Below are 15,886 nucleotides of genomic sequence, written 5' to 3'. Positions count from 1 at the left end.
CTCATGACAATGGTAAAGAATTAGCACTGCAGCTTACAGATTTATCCAAGGATAATGAAGACCATCCATATAGCTTCACATAGCTACGTGGAAATGATTATTCTGTTACTATCAAAACAACTTCTTTCTTTCTTAAACATGATTGTGTAGCTGCTGTTGCTTTCTTAAAGGCAATTAAGTATACCAGCTTTGCTTATGGCAACATATCACAAACATATTTTGGTGCTATCTTCCATAATTCACTCTCACAAATCAAGCAGCTATGCCTCTGTGGCTCAAGAGGTGTTAATGGAAACCTGTTGGCATCTTATAAGGAAAATATTATGTAGGGATCAGCATGGACTCCTAAAGAGAATCTGGGTGACATACCTGAATTTCGTCTGTGCCGTGACACTCCAGCTTTATGCATAAGAGGAAATTACACAAGAAGGATTTTTCTGAGCATGTTTCTCAAAGGAAAAATGTTGGTCTCAGTTTCAGAATATTTCCAAATAAAACTTACACAGTTATAGATCCAAATAAAACAGATTTTAAGCAACAATTCAAATGCTGAGGAACAACAGACATGCTGGTTGGCAGCTAACTGCCCCAGATATTATTTAGAATCTGCTGAAAGGAAGTTCAAAAACTAGGTGAATATTCGAACAAGGGTTTTAAGAAGAATAATTTTGAAAGTGATTCTGCCTTTCATGATTCAGGCATTCATGTTGTTAAAGGTACAGCAGAGAATAGCAACAAATCTTCTTGTGTCAGTTGTTAAAATATAAGAGGGGTGCGACGACCCTTACGGGAGGGTTGTCACACAGAGATGCACAAACTAAAAACCTATGCCAAATAAGACTGTTAAATAAAGCATAGCATGCAAGATTATGTCAGTGAAAACTTAGAAAAAGAGAACAAGAAGGAAAATGATGATGTTGTTTATGTATGTTTTACAATATCTTACAGCTGTCTAACTGTACATCTAGTTTGCTTTCAAGAGAAAGATTTATTGCATTTCAGGTTTATAGAATATGTGAACAATATACTGCATTATCACAGTTTTGGTTGATAAATATATAAAGTTTAGGTTGATAAATATATAAAGCTCAAGCTATACAGTGCAGCATTATCAGATCAGAAGGTCTTGTCTTTAACATAATTACCACTACTGTGCTGCCTTTCAGGAAAGATGATCACACGTGGGGAGAACCTAAAAACCACAAATGTCTTATTTCAATAGGATTTACCACCTAAATATTTTCCTTAGGCAGTATCAACCTTTCTGTTGGTTCTTTTTGTTGGTTCTTCCCCTATTTTATCGCAGATGTCTGAGTTATCTCATAGGTTTTTATTTCTTCACAAATAGAGGAAGAACAAGAATCAATAAACAGATACAAAGAGACAGATAAGGTAATCACTAATTTGAGTATAACTTAATAGGGGAAGTGAAAACAGTGGAAGAAAGATAATTTTTATTACCCATTATTTGTCTGGATTAAAAATAGGGCCCCAAACTGTTACATTAACAGTCTCACTTCTAGTTTTTATTTGAGGCATCCATCTTCTGGGAATGATTCCTATTTTTAGGGTTGAGACCCTGCATTGAGAGATGAATAGTATTCCCAGAGTTGAGACCTCTCTTCTGGAGATTAACTTTTTTCTACAGCTGAACTTCTGCTGGCTTTATGACCCTATTTGTAAATACTGTGACCTTACCTGGAGTTGTACAGTTTTGGATTTGAAGGATTAAGGAGTGGCAGAGGACACTAGATACTAGAGAGGAAGATGTTTTGGCCACACAGATGAAAGTGAATACAGAATGAGATTATCGGATAGGAAGTAAGGAATAGTTCTAGATGCTATCAAGGAGACAAACCTAACTATGCTTGAATCCTTAGAATTTGTTGTCCTAGTTCAAGGAAGGTTGAAACGAAACTGGATTGCTGTTTTAATTTCAAAATTCAGGGTTTCTGTTGCTGGGTTGGGGAGGCCAAGAATTTTTAGGGATTTTTTTCTTGCTTAATGCAGAATTTGGCTTTGAACTTTTGTGTTTTGCACTCTTCTTTGAAACACTAGATATAACCAACCTTACAGGTGGACTAGTGCTCCTGTTACATTTTTTCAGATGGCTGATGCATGTGTCCTACTTAGGGTTAAAACAATGACCAGATTTGTAGAAAGGAGGTATCAGATTGCTATAAATCAAACTGGAAAGTTCATTGGGAGATGCCGTCACTTCTCCTGAAACACATGAAGAATATACAGACAAAGTTTGAGCAGGAAGGAGCTCACTTTCACTCATATTCAGTTAAAGGTGACATTTAAATGTGATTAACCAAGGTATAAGCTATCAATGTCTAAAGGCCAAGGGAAAAATTCCTGTGAAATTCTCAGAGACAGGAGGAAAATAGTCTAATCAGGTAGATGTCAGACATGAAAGCAGAGAGATAAAGAGAACACACTTTCCCAAAACTGTGCAAGAATAAAAGATCTAGAAGGGTAATCAAGATAATAAAACAACCAAGCAACCAAACGGTAGAAAGGTCAAGAAAGAGGATGGAATACAGACTCTGCCATCAGGCAGACAAGAATGCTTTAGGGATTGCATAAAAAATATTTTGGCAATTAAAGAGGGATGACACCTGCTTGGAAGGTATCCAAGACGAGATGGAAGAGAAAGTACATCTGCTGTAGAATGGATGTTCAGTGAGTTTAGAGATAAAGAGTTTAGAGATAAAGGGGAGGAGAGTAATGGGGCAGACAGATGGGGATTACTTCTCCAGCCCACTGACATAAGCAGTGTCCAATGTGGCTCTTCTGACAGAATTCCTTTTTTCCGTCTCTCTGTACAACCATTCTTGGGCTGTAAAGCATGAATTCAATTCACAAAAATAAAAAGGAATTTTTACCTGATCCTTCAGTGATTTTTCATTTCCCCTCCAGAGGGCAATGGTTTCAAAGAAAACATTTTGTCCAATGTTTGGCCGATGCCTCAGCTTGAGTCAGAATTGATTTTTTCTTTTCTATTGATTGCAATCAGCCAGATTTAGATTGATTAACAGTTATAGCTGCACCTTGCTCGCAAACAGTGACACTAATTCATGTCAAATTCAATTCATCAAAGATGAACATTTTCTTTGTTAAAAAATATTTATCTGTAGAATGAATGCATCAATCTTAAAAAGAGGATTCTTTTGTAATAAATAAAGTTGCCTAAATACATTGGTTCTGTAGCTGCAAGCACGCTTTAATGTTTCCATAATTCCAAATAGTAAAATAATAGAAAAATGTTGGTTAAAATCAAAATGTTCAAAGATCCCAGCTCACAAGAGGTACCACTTTAATATTTCTTTTCAGTTCCTTTCTGCTTAAAAATAATAATTGAAAACATTGAACAAGAGATGGAACAGAAAGCCTTATAGTACTTTGGCAAGTAATTTTCTCAGTTCTTTTAAAAGCTGTCTTAGTAGATCCTCATAGGAAAGATTAATCAGCTAAGACAAAACAAAGGAAAACTAAAAGCTTTAATCTTACCAATCACCTCTCCATTGTTCTTCCTCATCCTCCCATTCACTTTCTTTATCTGTGTCTTTTCTGTTTTATTTGCAGATTTTGTTAAATTCCAGCTAAAATGTTGATTTTCTGACAGTAATGTTTGTGTTCTCAGTGTACCACCAAATAGCACCCACAAGGCAAAATGAACCATCAGAGCTGTCTATTTAAATGATTCAACACAGAAAGGTTATCTGTGTCTTTACAAATAATGCTGCTGATCTCTATTGTGAATTGTTTTCAGGTATGACAACTTCTTGGCCTGACAGAGTATTTTAATCTGTTGGACAGAATTAGCCAAGCACGCCTCATTCAAATACCTAATGAATGGATTTGCCAGCTGGGCAAGGGCTAATATTAGGGTTTGTGGAGGCCAGAGGGAGAAGATTGGTTACCAAAGAAACAAACAGATCTTTAAGCAGATATATCCAAGAGTTATCCCAAGCTCAGTCTTAACCTGGTCTGGTAACCCCTTCTGGCAAAAAAAAACCACTTCAGCTACAGATGTAAGACGGTAAAGGAGGGAATGTAAATTCTAGAACTGATGTGAATCCTTCTCTGCTCTATGACAAATTACACAGCATGTTGAAGAACATTCCCTTATCCTGGTTTAAAAAGTGGCTACTGGACAACATGCAAATTGGAGGCAATGAGATTTTTTGTGTGAGGAAGTACAAATGCTGTCAGTTGAGGGAAACTGCAATAAGGCTTTTTTTGTCTGATCATCCCAACCTTGGATGTAGAAAAGAAAGTTAAACTAGTGATCAGTTAGGATGAGGATGACAACAGTAAAGAGGTAACTGATGAACCTACCTACTTTTTCCAGTCATTATAACTTCTAGGCAAGTATCATATTTTGAAAAATTCCTCTGGTTCTCAGGTCTTTTGACAAAGTGGTTTGAAAAAAAGATTCACGTGAACTTTCACCATTTTCATATGAAGGTGAAAAGAACCATGCTTGGTGCTGCTCACCCACGACTTACCAGTGTCATGTTTTCCCTCCCTTTCTATTTCCCAAGTAAATAATTCTGCAGTCCAACATTTGTATTTCCTGCAGTGCTGCAGTTGTGCTCACTTGACACAAAGACCCCCATTATTGATCAGAACAGAAAAAGCTGGTTAAACACAATTACAAGGCATTGCTGCTCTGAAAACAGCAAACAAAAAGACATCCTGGGGAGTTTGAGCCACGATATTAAAAGGTAGAACACTTTCAGTTTCCTTTGCAGATAGATGGACAGGATGTACCTCAGTGTCAGGTTCAGCTGGCCTTTCCACACAACAAGAAAACCATAAAATTATAAAATTGGCCTTTGTGTCTGTCTTTAGAACGGATCCAAAAGAAAACATAGTATAGGGTACAACTACAGAAAGTCTGGATTTCGCTGGGAAGAATGACACAGAGTTAAATGACGCAAATTGGTTAAACTGAAAAAAGGAGAGATGGACTAAATAAGTACCTCTTTAGGACTTTTTAGTGATCTAAGAATGCCTTTTTTTACTTGTCTAGTTATATGGAACATTTCTTCTAATGCCTCAAGCAATGATCTAGCCACAGGCAATGATCTAGGTGGGCTAGCCTGAAAAACCAGGGGAGTGAATGCACTTTGCAGCTCAAAGTCAAACTATGTTTGAAAATATGTTTCCCTGTTTCTGAACAACGCAGCCATGGATACAAACAACCCGGTAAAACTACTTTTAACCTCCTGTTCCCTTAATTCTTCCAGACATTCTGTCATGGGTGCCTTCTATGCCTCAGCTTCCCGAAGGCAGACTGGACTCTCAGAAGAGATTAAACACTTTTTCACCCACAGCAGGCTCCAGCCTGGCTGAGGCATTCAAGCTTGGGCTGCGGCTGCAGCAGGAGTACAAGGGGAGCGGGGCGATGACAAGGAGTGTGGAGGAAAAGGGGGCTGCAGTGGCCTGGCGCGGCCCGGACACGGGACACGGGACAGCTGCGGCGGGCAGGAGGCGGCAGAGAGAGCCGTGCTAGGGAGGTGGGAGACGGCGGAGGGAACAGACTGGACTGCAATGGGCTGCCCAGGGAGGTGGTGGGGTTACCGTCCCTGGAGGTGTTTAAGGGAAGACTGTATAGGGCGCTCAGTGCCATGGTCCAGTTGACATGGTGGTGTTCGGTCATAGGTTGAACCCGACGATCTCAGAGGTCCTTTCCAACCTAGCTGATTCTGTGAGTCTGTGAGGAAGGAGATACGGCAGCAGTGCCACGTCTCCTGTGTCCGCTTCAGAGCCGAGGGCACCCCCGCCCGCCCCCCAGCCCCACAGCAGCCGCCGAGGACAGCCCCGCATCCCCTGCCCGGCTTTGGCGACAGCGCGGCGGCCACGCGCGTGCGCGGCGGGACGGGGCGGGGCGGCGGCGCAGGGGCGGGCGCGGGGCCGGGCCGGGCTGGGCGACGGCTGCGCAGCGGGGCGGGGGCTGGGGCTGTGGCCGGGGCCGGGGCTGTGGCCGTGGCCGGGCGGCTCCGCGGGGACTGCGCGAGGCGCGGGAGACCCCGAGTTCCAGCGGGCGGCCGGGTTGGAGCGTGTCAGCGGCGGCGACGGACGGACGGTGAGCGCAGCGCCCGTGCCTGCGCCCGGCGTGCGAGCAACAGGTCCCGCCGCGGGGCCGCGAGTCCGGGCTGGCCGGAGCCTCCCCGCGGCCACGGCGCCCGCGCAGGCCCGGGGGTCCGGCCGGGCCGCGGCCAGGACCGACGGCGGGGCAGAGCCGCGCTCGGTGGCTCTCGGGGCACGGCGCCGCTCCCCGCGCCCCGCCGGCGACGGCCCGGGCTGTGTCCCGGCCGGGCGGGGCGGCCCGGGCGCGCCGGCTACAGGTGCCGGCGGCGCTGCCCGAGTGCGGGGGGCGCCCAGCCGGCCTCCCGAGAGCGGCTCGCTCCCTCCCTCCCTTCCACACTCGGGTGCCTCCCGGGAGCTTAGGCCTGGGAGGCGTAAGGAAACCTCCCGCACCTAGCTGTGCGCTCTCTCTGCGTGGTTACAGGGAGTGTTTTAGCGAGGGGGGAAACTTGAGGGCCCCTGCTCTGCGCTTCTGATCCCTTGGCAGCTCTGTGTTTGGAAATGGTGCCTCTGTAAAGACATGGCTTCATTTTGGTTTAGGAAGGGCTAAGTTAAAACAGTTTAAACATGGGCGACTTCCAGTGCATATTTTATAGTCAGCAGTAGTTAGAGTTATCCCGGCTCGGAACAGCTTTTCCGAAAGGCTGTAGTGATAATGCCCTGGCGGTGCTGGTGTTTTCCTTACGGAGGGACCGAGGCGGTGTGGTGGGAGAGACTCCACAGACAAGCAACAAAGAACGCGGTGACTGTGAGCTTAGTGAGACAGACCGCATGAGAAGACTAAATTAACTTGTAGTTGACCTTTTTAAAAAATATGTTCTTAGATGTCTCCCATGAAAGAGATTCACGAAAAATAACTTAATGAGGAATATTACAAGGGGTAAATATCAACCAGTGCTATGAGGGTTTTTTGTACATGATGATATATCACTGACTGCAGTCAGACTTCTAACAAGTGACTGGTGATCTTTTTGCTGCTTCAGTGTACAGCTTCCTATGCCTTAAAGAGACCTCTCTGCCTTTTTGGAGGATTGAGGTATTTTTATTGACTTCGTAAAAAATGGGATATCTTTGTATTGTCTTTAGACATCCGAGTCCACAAGCTTTTGGTTTTAATCTGTTGTCACAACTTTCGCATGCAGTAGATATTTTTTTCTTAAGATCATATTAGAACTGTTATTACAAATATGAATGTCAAACACTTTAGTGTCTGGCTGGTTCATACAGATGTAAACTCTTTTCCAATATACTGTGATCAAAAAAAAATTCAATATTTTACACATTAAAAGCTTAGCTAATGGTTAGTATGGTAGTTACTTTTAATAAGGCATCACAAACATTACAGCACTTTGAAGCAGTGTAGCAGAAGGTTAAATTTAATTTACATTACTGTTAATAAACTTACACAAAGTTAAATGTTAATACATGATCAATGAACTCTTTTCAAAGTTGTTCTTTCAGATTTTACATCCTTCCAATGTGTGTCATGTTGCCTTGCAATGTATGGAATAACAGTGAATGGTAATTTTTTCTGCATAGAATTAGGTGATGGTAAAGACTGTAATTTTACTTAGTTTTTATTAGATTTATTCTCAAAAGTTCTGAACTTACTTAGGAATTAACATCAAGGTATTTCTTCACTAGACTGATTTATCTGCCTTAGGAATCTGCAGGAGTTTCTCAGGCCATTGAGGGGTGACAGGCATCTTTAAGTACCACAGCTGTATGTGACTTAGAAACTGTGAAAATGCAATGTAGAGGTTAGCGTTCATACCAAGGGCTGTGGACACAGAAAGTTTAATGTAGTCTGAAGTTCATATGCATCCATTTATTTTCGCATGTAAATAGTTACATTTTCCTAACACCTCCATTTGCTGCTTTTTAATTAAAATCTCTTACTATAATTTGAAGTTGCAGGCTTTTAAAAAACCTGCACCATTTTTGGACGCAAATTCTGTTATGATGTATCATCAAAGGTTGGAACTTAACATCACATGCTAACAGTTGTAACTACCTGTTTCAGCTACCATTTGTTTTTTCCCAGTTTTCACTTTTAAGTGCTTTCCTTTTGCAGAGTTAGCCTTTTAGAATGCCGAAGGATAAAATTTCAAACAGTCTGCTACTTCTTAGATAACAGGATTTATATTTGTGTTCATGTGTCGTTTAAAATTTTTAAATGTTCTGTCAGCTGACTATTTTAAGTACTTTCTCAGTGTGACAGGTAGCGTTGCAGAAGGGCTTGACATTACGGTATTTGGAAGACTAATTACTGCCTTGGTCATGCATTTGGAAACCTCAAGACTTTTTGTAAATATTAATTAAATAGTGCTGTCTTGTTTTCTTTTTATTAGTGGGTAAAGAGAGGCATTTGTATATTTGAAAAGGTTTGCAGCCATGTCTGCAATAGAAAACTCAGTGGAAGCAAGTTTACGTGATGGTTTAACATCAGTTATGCTGGCAGAATTACTTTTCTAGTGTAGTTATCTACTTTGCAGCTTTCTTCAATACAGCTGTTCTGACAGCAGGAGAATTTTATGTACACCTTCTACTTCCTACCCTCCCAGTATAGCTCGACAAGCTACACAAAATGTCTTAGGTATAGTTCAGGATAAAGTACAAAGCAGGAGAAAAAGGAAGTTATAACTGAATAAATAGTTTATATTGCAGAATATTATAAACTAACTTTTTGGGGTTTGGTGTTTTTTTAATCAGAAGTAATCAGGTGTGTCTGTTGGTAACAACTTGTTTTATACTGCTGGAGTGTCTAATTGCACACTAACACATAGCTGTGTGGGAAGAAAAAGTGCTGTAACTCTTAAGACTTGCATCAGTTAAGTTAGAAAGCAAACAGCAGTACCATTGGTAATGCATGCTTCTACAAGGAATACTTTTCTTCTGTGAAGCAGGAAACACAGGAAGGCCTAACAGTGCACACTTATCTTTTGGCAGAAAAAGGATGTTGCATTTCTTTACAGGTACGTAAATGGTTTAAGTACCTGCCCAGCATGTTGAGATTTGGGTTCAAATCCTCCTGCTTTTTGGGGGAGCTGTCAGTTCCCAGAGGGAATGCCTAAACCACCAGGTCACTGGGTGTTTGAGTGTGAAGTGCTTTTATGCACCAGGCAGTTTTATTCGTGAAGAGTAATATTCACTTAGGAAAAGAGTGAATGGCATGTGTAGCCCAGAGAGTGGCTTGATCAAGTACAAATCAGTTATATGGACACAGATTTCCTTGTTACAGGCAAAGTGTAGAAAAAGTAAATTAAAGGGATTCTTCTTGGTAATGTTTTTTTTATCTCCCCAGCATGGCATGAAATTCTGGAGACTTAAATCTCTGATCTTTGTTTATTCTTGGCTAACTTGGCCCATTCTTACTAGTGTTGAATATTAGATATTTGAACAGCACTTATAACATGCCCTTTTCATTGTAGGGCAGAACTTGGTTGCTTATCTGTGGGTTGTGGAGTCTAGTAGGTGGCATAGCATTTAGATTCTCTTGTTGATCTAATTCTGCTTTCTTATAAGATACCAAATAATTGGACAGAGAAATGTAATTGTTTTGACATACCTGTGCTTATCATCTGTTGTATTAAGATTATCTCACTGTCTTGTGTTTCCTTAAGTGATTTGCCTGTTGCATTATGTATCTGTTCTGGTTGGCCATAATTGTCTTCTAAAGAAAAAATAATGAGTAAGAAATAATGAATGTGATTTTATGTTATAATTTTTAATACTTGATTTTGCCTCTAGTGTTTTATGTTTAAAATTTCGACCCTAGGGTTAGAGAAAAGGCTTGAAAGTTAATACATGTGACCATGGAGCTCATGGTTCTTATTGAATTCACTATACTTTACCAGCATAGACAGTAAACTCGTCATGTCTTGCAGGGGTCTAACAGAAGAATAGTTGTTAGGTAGAAATTCTGGGAAAAGATAATTCTTAAGAAAAATGAAACAGAAACCAAACTCTAAATTTCATTCTTGTATCGGGATTCATCTTCTGGGGAAGCTGTTGAAAGGCCATTCTTGATTATTTGGCCATAAGAGATAGTTTAGAAGACTCAAGTCTGGGAGTTTTTTGGGGGGAAAGCAGTTTAAAACTAGGAATGATTTCTGGCAAGGACATATTCAGACAGTGAAGCGATCCTTTACAAAAGGCATTATGAGTACTCAAATGTGGCAATAGTCAGTATGTTAGCATCTAAAGTATCAACCTGTGTACATGAATTAACTGAATAATCAGTGTGAATTGTCTTATTTGTGTAGTGTGAGGTTGTTCAGTGGTTTCTTCAAGCGCTTGAGAAAGTTCAGTTCAGCAAAACAATAAACCTTTGATAACTGCGAAGTGCCAGTGCAACCTCAGCATCTGCTCTTTGACCTGGCAGTGGTGCTGGGAGGTGGCTGTATGCATTCAGAGTCTTTTTCCAAGGATAAGTGTATATTTTTATAGTCAGGAAGAAGATACTGGAAAAGTATTCATTTAGATACCAGTGGTGTTGAGTGGAGTTCCCAGTACAACTGTGTGAGCTCAAAGGAGGACAAGGTATGCCAATGCCTAAAAGTCACTTCTCATATTAACAGTATATTATAAAGAATGCAAGTGATACATATGAGAGCTGTTGTTAGCAGTATGATGCCACAGAAGTGACTTGTCTTTATTGAGGTGTATACTAGAGAGGAACTTTAAAAAGTTCACCTTGTTCAAGGCTGAAGGCAGGTAAAATATAACTGGCATGACATCTTGGTGAAAACACTATGGAGAGAAATTACTTTTGATGTTTCCCTGGAGCCCAATCTTGATCTGGGTTTGGGTGGCAGAGATCAACAAGTCAGCCCTCATCTGAATATTCAAATGTAAACCCAAGTGTTCTCTTGACTGGGATGATCTTCACAGTTAAGGTCAATGAAGGTAGTATGCTTTGGTAATGCCTTCTCTGTCAATCCCTTTATTTAGAAGGTGGTCTTCAGTGTGGCAGAGGAGAAAACTAGGGAGAGAAGCCTGTTTTTCTGCATGGTGTTTGTAGTACTGAGTTAAATTCTTTAGCATAGCAGATACCATGACAACTTCTTTAGAGTGTGATGCCTTTGTGTATAAAGCTAAGTCCTCACCTTACATGCTGTGTTCCTGCAGTATTGTGATTGAGAACTTGATTGTCCTTGTTTGTTTTGTTTTGTCAAATTGCCATTTACTTGTCAGCTACTGTTAATGAAACTTGAGGTAGATGAATCATAGATTAATTCAGTGTACCTTGGCTAAGAAAATTCAAGTTGCTTTTGTAGAAAAACTGTGTTACGGATAACTGAATTGTGTGCTGTAGAAATTAACCACATCTTGTATTGGCTAAGAGAGCGTGTTGCTAATTCCTCTGGTATATCTTTCTAAAGGTTCTCTCATCTCTGAAGGCAAGCTCAAGCTTTTGGATTAAGTATCAAGCTGTCAAACAGATGAGGGTTTGGATTGTTTAGGTGTGTTATCATTTTGGTTGTACTTCTTATGGATGTATATCCTTGTTTTCAGAGAGCAAATCTCTTCTTCCTGGTGTCTGAAAGGCTGTGTGATGTCAGCAGACAAACTTAGTCCTCTGTTAATGGGACAATATAGCATTAGTGGACATCACATGCGTTCTGCAGAATCAGTTCCTGTAGGATCAAGTGATGCTGGAGTTGCTTAGTGCCTCTATGCAGTGGAATTTACATTTTGTTCGAATGGTATTAGAAGTCCTCAAATGCAGGAGGTAAGGAAATTGGGTTGAAATGGAACTGGATATATGGTGATTATTGTACAAGAATATAAGACAAGCTCTCACCATTTTTTTTTTTCAGTAATCAAGATATGTTCTAAATTAGTAACCTAATTACTTACAGGGAGGAATTAGCACAGTGTCTTAGCGTAAAGTGAGGTAAAAGCTGATCAGCTTGACATTGTCTTCTTGGGCTGCCTGACTAAATGACTTATGAGTCCAGCAGCATTGATTTTGTTTTTGACAAGTGGAATAGTCTGTTTTGCACATTTATTTTTTAAGAGTATAAAAAGCACTAAAAATCCACGTAAGCCTGAGTTGTTTTTAGATTTTTAGACTTTTTCTACTGAATTATCAATTTAATTCTTGCTTGTTCATAGAATATTAATTTAGTGTGAGTTGGGCTCTTTTCTCAAGACTTAACCTATTGTCATCAACCACTTTGTGGTGAAGTGTGTTGCTTCAACTGGTATGATAAGGGCTAGATGAGAACTCAGAAGAGACAGGTTACCTGGCTTCAGTGGAAAGAGAAGGAGAGTGGAAATCTGAGGATTCTACAGTTGAGTTGACACTTTCCTGCCTTTTAGCTTACTTAAATTTCTTCTTTCTTCATGAGCTCATCAAGCAAGATGTAAATATTAAGGACTGAAAGTGTATCTCAAGGAAAGCTGGGAACTGAAAAAGTAAATGTCACTTGTCCTTCCTCCCAAAAGAAAAAATCCTGGATTTTAGGATAACATAACAGGCAAAAAGCTATTCAGCTAAAGACTGGTTATTTTGGCATAATTTGTAGGTCATTACCTCTGCTTACCTAGCAAAAGCTTAAAGAAAGTAAAAATGAAGTGCAATGGTGAGCTGTTTTTCCTTGACTGAAAAAGAGGACATCTAATTATGTGATACTTTGAAGCAGCAGTTATTTTTTGTTTATAGATTGTGAAGTATTTTTTAGGTTAAACTTTCCTTTTTGATGTCTTTTTTATCCAGGCTAGTAAACCTACTGCAATTAGTGATTAGTCATATGATCAATTTTGAAGAGTCATGATGTACTATTTTTCTTAGATCTTTCCTGGTTTAGTGTGAAGTTATATTTTTGATGCTGCTTTTTTTGGCACACCATCTGTTGCTCATCTTCATGCATTCTTTCTTTCTGCAGACCTCCAAACATGAGTCTTTCTCAGTCTCCTCTCTCCACATAGGGAAGATGGACAATATTGGGAAGGAAACAAAGATTCTGTGTGTGGGTCATGTAATTTCTGTACTCTGTTAAGTCTTATGATCTTTTGCTTTCTCTTTCTCATCATATTATTGCCTTGTGTCTTCAGGAGGGATTGGCTTGTAAAATAATACCTATACTTAGCATTTCTTTCCTTCTGCAGTCCTGGTTCTCCTTTTGATCTTCTGGTGCTTGTGTTCTCTTACCTCTCATTACAACTTTGATATATTCAGATACCTGCTCTGTTTCAGTGGGAATTTTTTTCTGTAATAAGAGTGACGTTGAGCAGAAATAACTGGTTTTAATGGGACATAATGATGACTATTATCTAGTGCTGTGCAAAACAGAGTAGTTCAGTGCTAGAAGTTCAAGAAATAATTTTAGCAAGTGGTGGGATGGTTTGAGATTTGTGAAGTGCAATTAAATCGAACCAGACTCCTTGCTTTTGTAGAACTGTCAAGAAAGTTATCTTTAACCCTAATGTCTGTTTGTTGTGCTTTATGTAGTGTGACGACCATAAAGCTAACAAAATGCTAAATGTATCAGGAAAGGCATTAAGATGACAGAACCCATCATATTGCAGCTATGCAAAACCCTGTTGTCCTCATTCTTGTGTACAGTTCAGGTCTCTGCATTTAAAGGAATATGCAGGAGAAGTAAAAAAGATAAAAAACGGCAACAAAACCAGTCAAGGGGTGGAGCCTTGCAAGAACAGACTAGAAAGATTAGAACCCCTCAGTTCAAAGGGGATGTGACTGAGATTTTAGAGAAAACAAACAAAAAAGACCATGGAGGTGGTGGATCTTAAAAATGTAGGATGCAGTTGATTAAAATCATAGGTTTGAAACAGGTACTCTTCAAAGCTATTACCTCACATACTGGGTGCTGAACTACTGACATTTGTTGTCATAGGAATTTGTGGAGGTAACCAGTATCAGCAAGTTTAAAAATGGGGTTATACGGATTTCCAGACAAGCAGATCCACTGACAGATATATTTAATCATTCATAATTGAGTAGGCAGTAGCACCATGCAGGGACGTCTTGCAATAATGGAGCTTCTGGATGCATGAGTAATCCCTAAACAACATGTCTGGTTGCCACTGTCAGATGGAGACTTTTGGGGCTTGACTGACCATTGGTCTGACACACCAGAGGGGTTCTATGTTGTTGCTAGAAACCATGTTTTACACCTTGCTGAAATTTGTACCATAAAAATATGGTAGATATCTCACCCAGATGCTGTACTGTGCTGGACTACAAGATTGTAACAAGTTGCTTTTCTTTTTTTTTTTTTAGGTTGGTTAGTTTTCAAAAAGGGGGGACGTGAAGAGCTGGAAAATCTCAATTAGAGATTAACAAAACAATACAACAACAATATAATAATGCAATAACTGTGGATTCTTTTCTGCTAAAATGAAATGCCATATTTAGGATTCTGTGTTGATGGCTCAGTTTTGATCAGTGGCCAGTGTGCAAAGGAGGGTAGGGCCCTGTGCTACAAATGCATCTGCATGATGCTGAACTTCTGTATGATGCACTTGTTTGAAAAAGCAATCTTAGGAGCTGAATACCTCAGTTGAAGTTGGGATGGGGCAATCTGCAGAAATTAAGTTAGACCTGCTTATTATGTACTAAGCTCTTTTTGAAGCTTCGAGTGTGTTTTTCATGGCTAATTAGTAGTGGTTCATAATTTATAAATCTTATGTGAAGTAAACGTTGTATGTGTTTCATTTTAATAAAAGCTACTAAGGCAATAAGAATTTTACTTATTAGGTTGTATAAAATCTGCAATAGGACATCTGTAGTGGGAGAGGATTAAATATTTGCATATATGTTTTTTTAAATTTAACAACTTGAGTTGAAAACTTGAATTTATGTATACTTTGTCCCCTGAGCCAGTCTCTGACTTCTGTAGGTGAGAACTTCATACAGTTTCTCCTTATGTCAATATTTTTAAAGTCTTTTCTATACAAATATTTAATGAATGCAGCTGCATACCTAAATGATTAGGTAGTAAATGTAGGGTAGTTTGTGTTCCCTCTTAAGTCACACTCTTGTCAAATCTTGCAAAGATATTTAATGCTGTTCATTTGGTATTTCATGTGTTAGTGCTCCCTACAAATTCTGTAGTTGGGACTTCATGTGATAATTAAAATTCCGTAAAGATCTTCAGTTCTTAATTCCTTAAGGCTGATTTGAAATTGAATATTTAGCCTTTTAAGTACATAACATGACTAATTGCTGCCTGTTAAACCTAATAACTAATTGTTTAACAGTTCACATTGTGCTTCTGACACTTTTTGGTGAGAGCGTGTTTTTTATTCTGGAATAGATTTATGACAGTTGGCACAGCTGATTCTGGCTACTGTAGAAAAAATTTAGATTGCAACTATAGCTCTGGGAAATCTGATTTGGTGATGTCGGTTTTATACCTTTCTCCTCTGCTCTAGTTCATTTGCAGTGTTAACAGAACTGCTTTTTCCTTGGTCATTACAGTTCATACTGTGTTGTCTGACTGAAACTATGATGCCAGTCTTAGCGCTGAGGTGGCTGAGGTGTCAGCACACGTTTCTTCCTGGCAATTCTACTTTTGGTATCAGTGACTTCTGATGGGAGCAGAGTCTACAGCTGAGGATAGTAACTTAATCTGCTACAATAAGATTTGCTAGAGCTTGTCTATCAGCATGTTTAATTTAAGCTTGCTGTTCTTTTAGTTCAACCCCTTATGAAGCTTCATTTTCTTCTTTATTGAAAAAAAATGAGGCAAGGAGATATAATAATTTGCCTTATTTTATAATCTCTTCACAGCAAATTCCCTGGTTAGCTTCT

General features: G+C 39.7%; 1 protein-coding gene across 1 annotated transcript in view; it reads left to right on the top strand.

The window, feature by feature from the left end:
• The first annotated feature begins 5,959 nt into the window (after nt 1–5,959).
• The window catches only part of MPP5 (membrane palmitoylated protein 5), a 56,670-nt gene continuing 46,743 nt past the window's right edge, over nt 5,960–15,886 (top strand). Inside the window, exon 1 of the mRNA XM_032692113.1 lies at nt 5,960–6,100. The gene's annotated coding sequence lies outside the window, so the exon portion shown is untranslated. The remainder of the gene's footprint in view (nt 6,101–15,886) is intronic.

The sequence above is a fragment of the Chiroxiphia lanceolata genome, chromosome 6 (genome assembly GCF_009829145.1).
Source record: "Chiroxiphia lanceolata isolate bChiLan1 chromosome 6, bChiLan1.pri, whole genome shotgun sequence".
In the NCBI taxonomy this organism is placed as follows: domain Eukaryota; kingdom Metazoa; phylum Chordata; class Aves; order Passeriformes; family Pipridae; genus Chiroxiphia; species Chiroxiphia lanceolata.
Note: the sequence above shows the minus strand (reverse complement) of the source record. Positions and strands in the feature narration are given on the sequence as shown.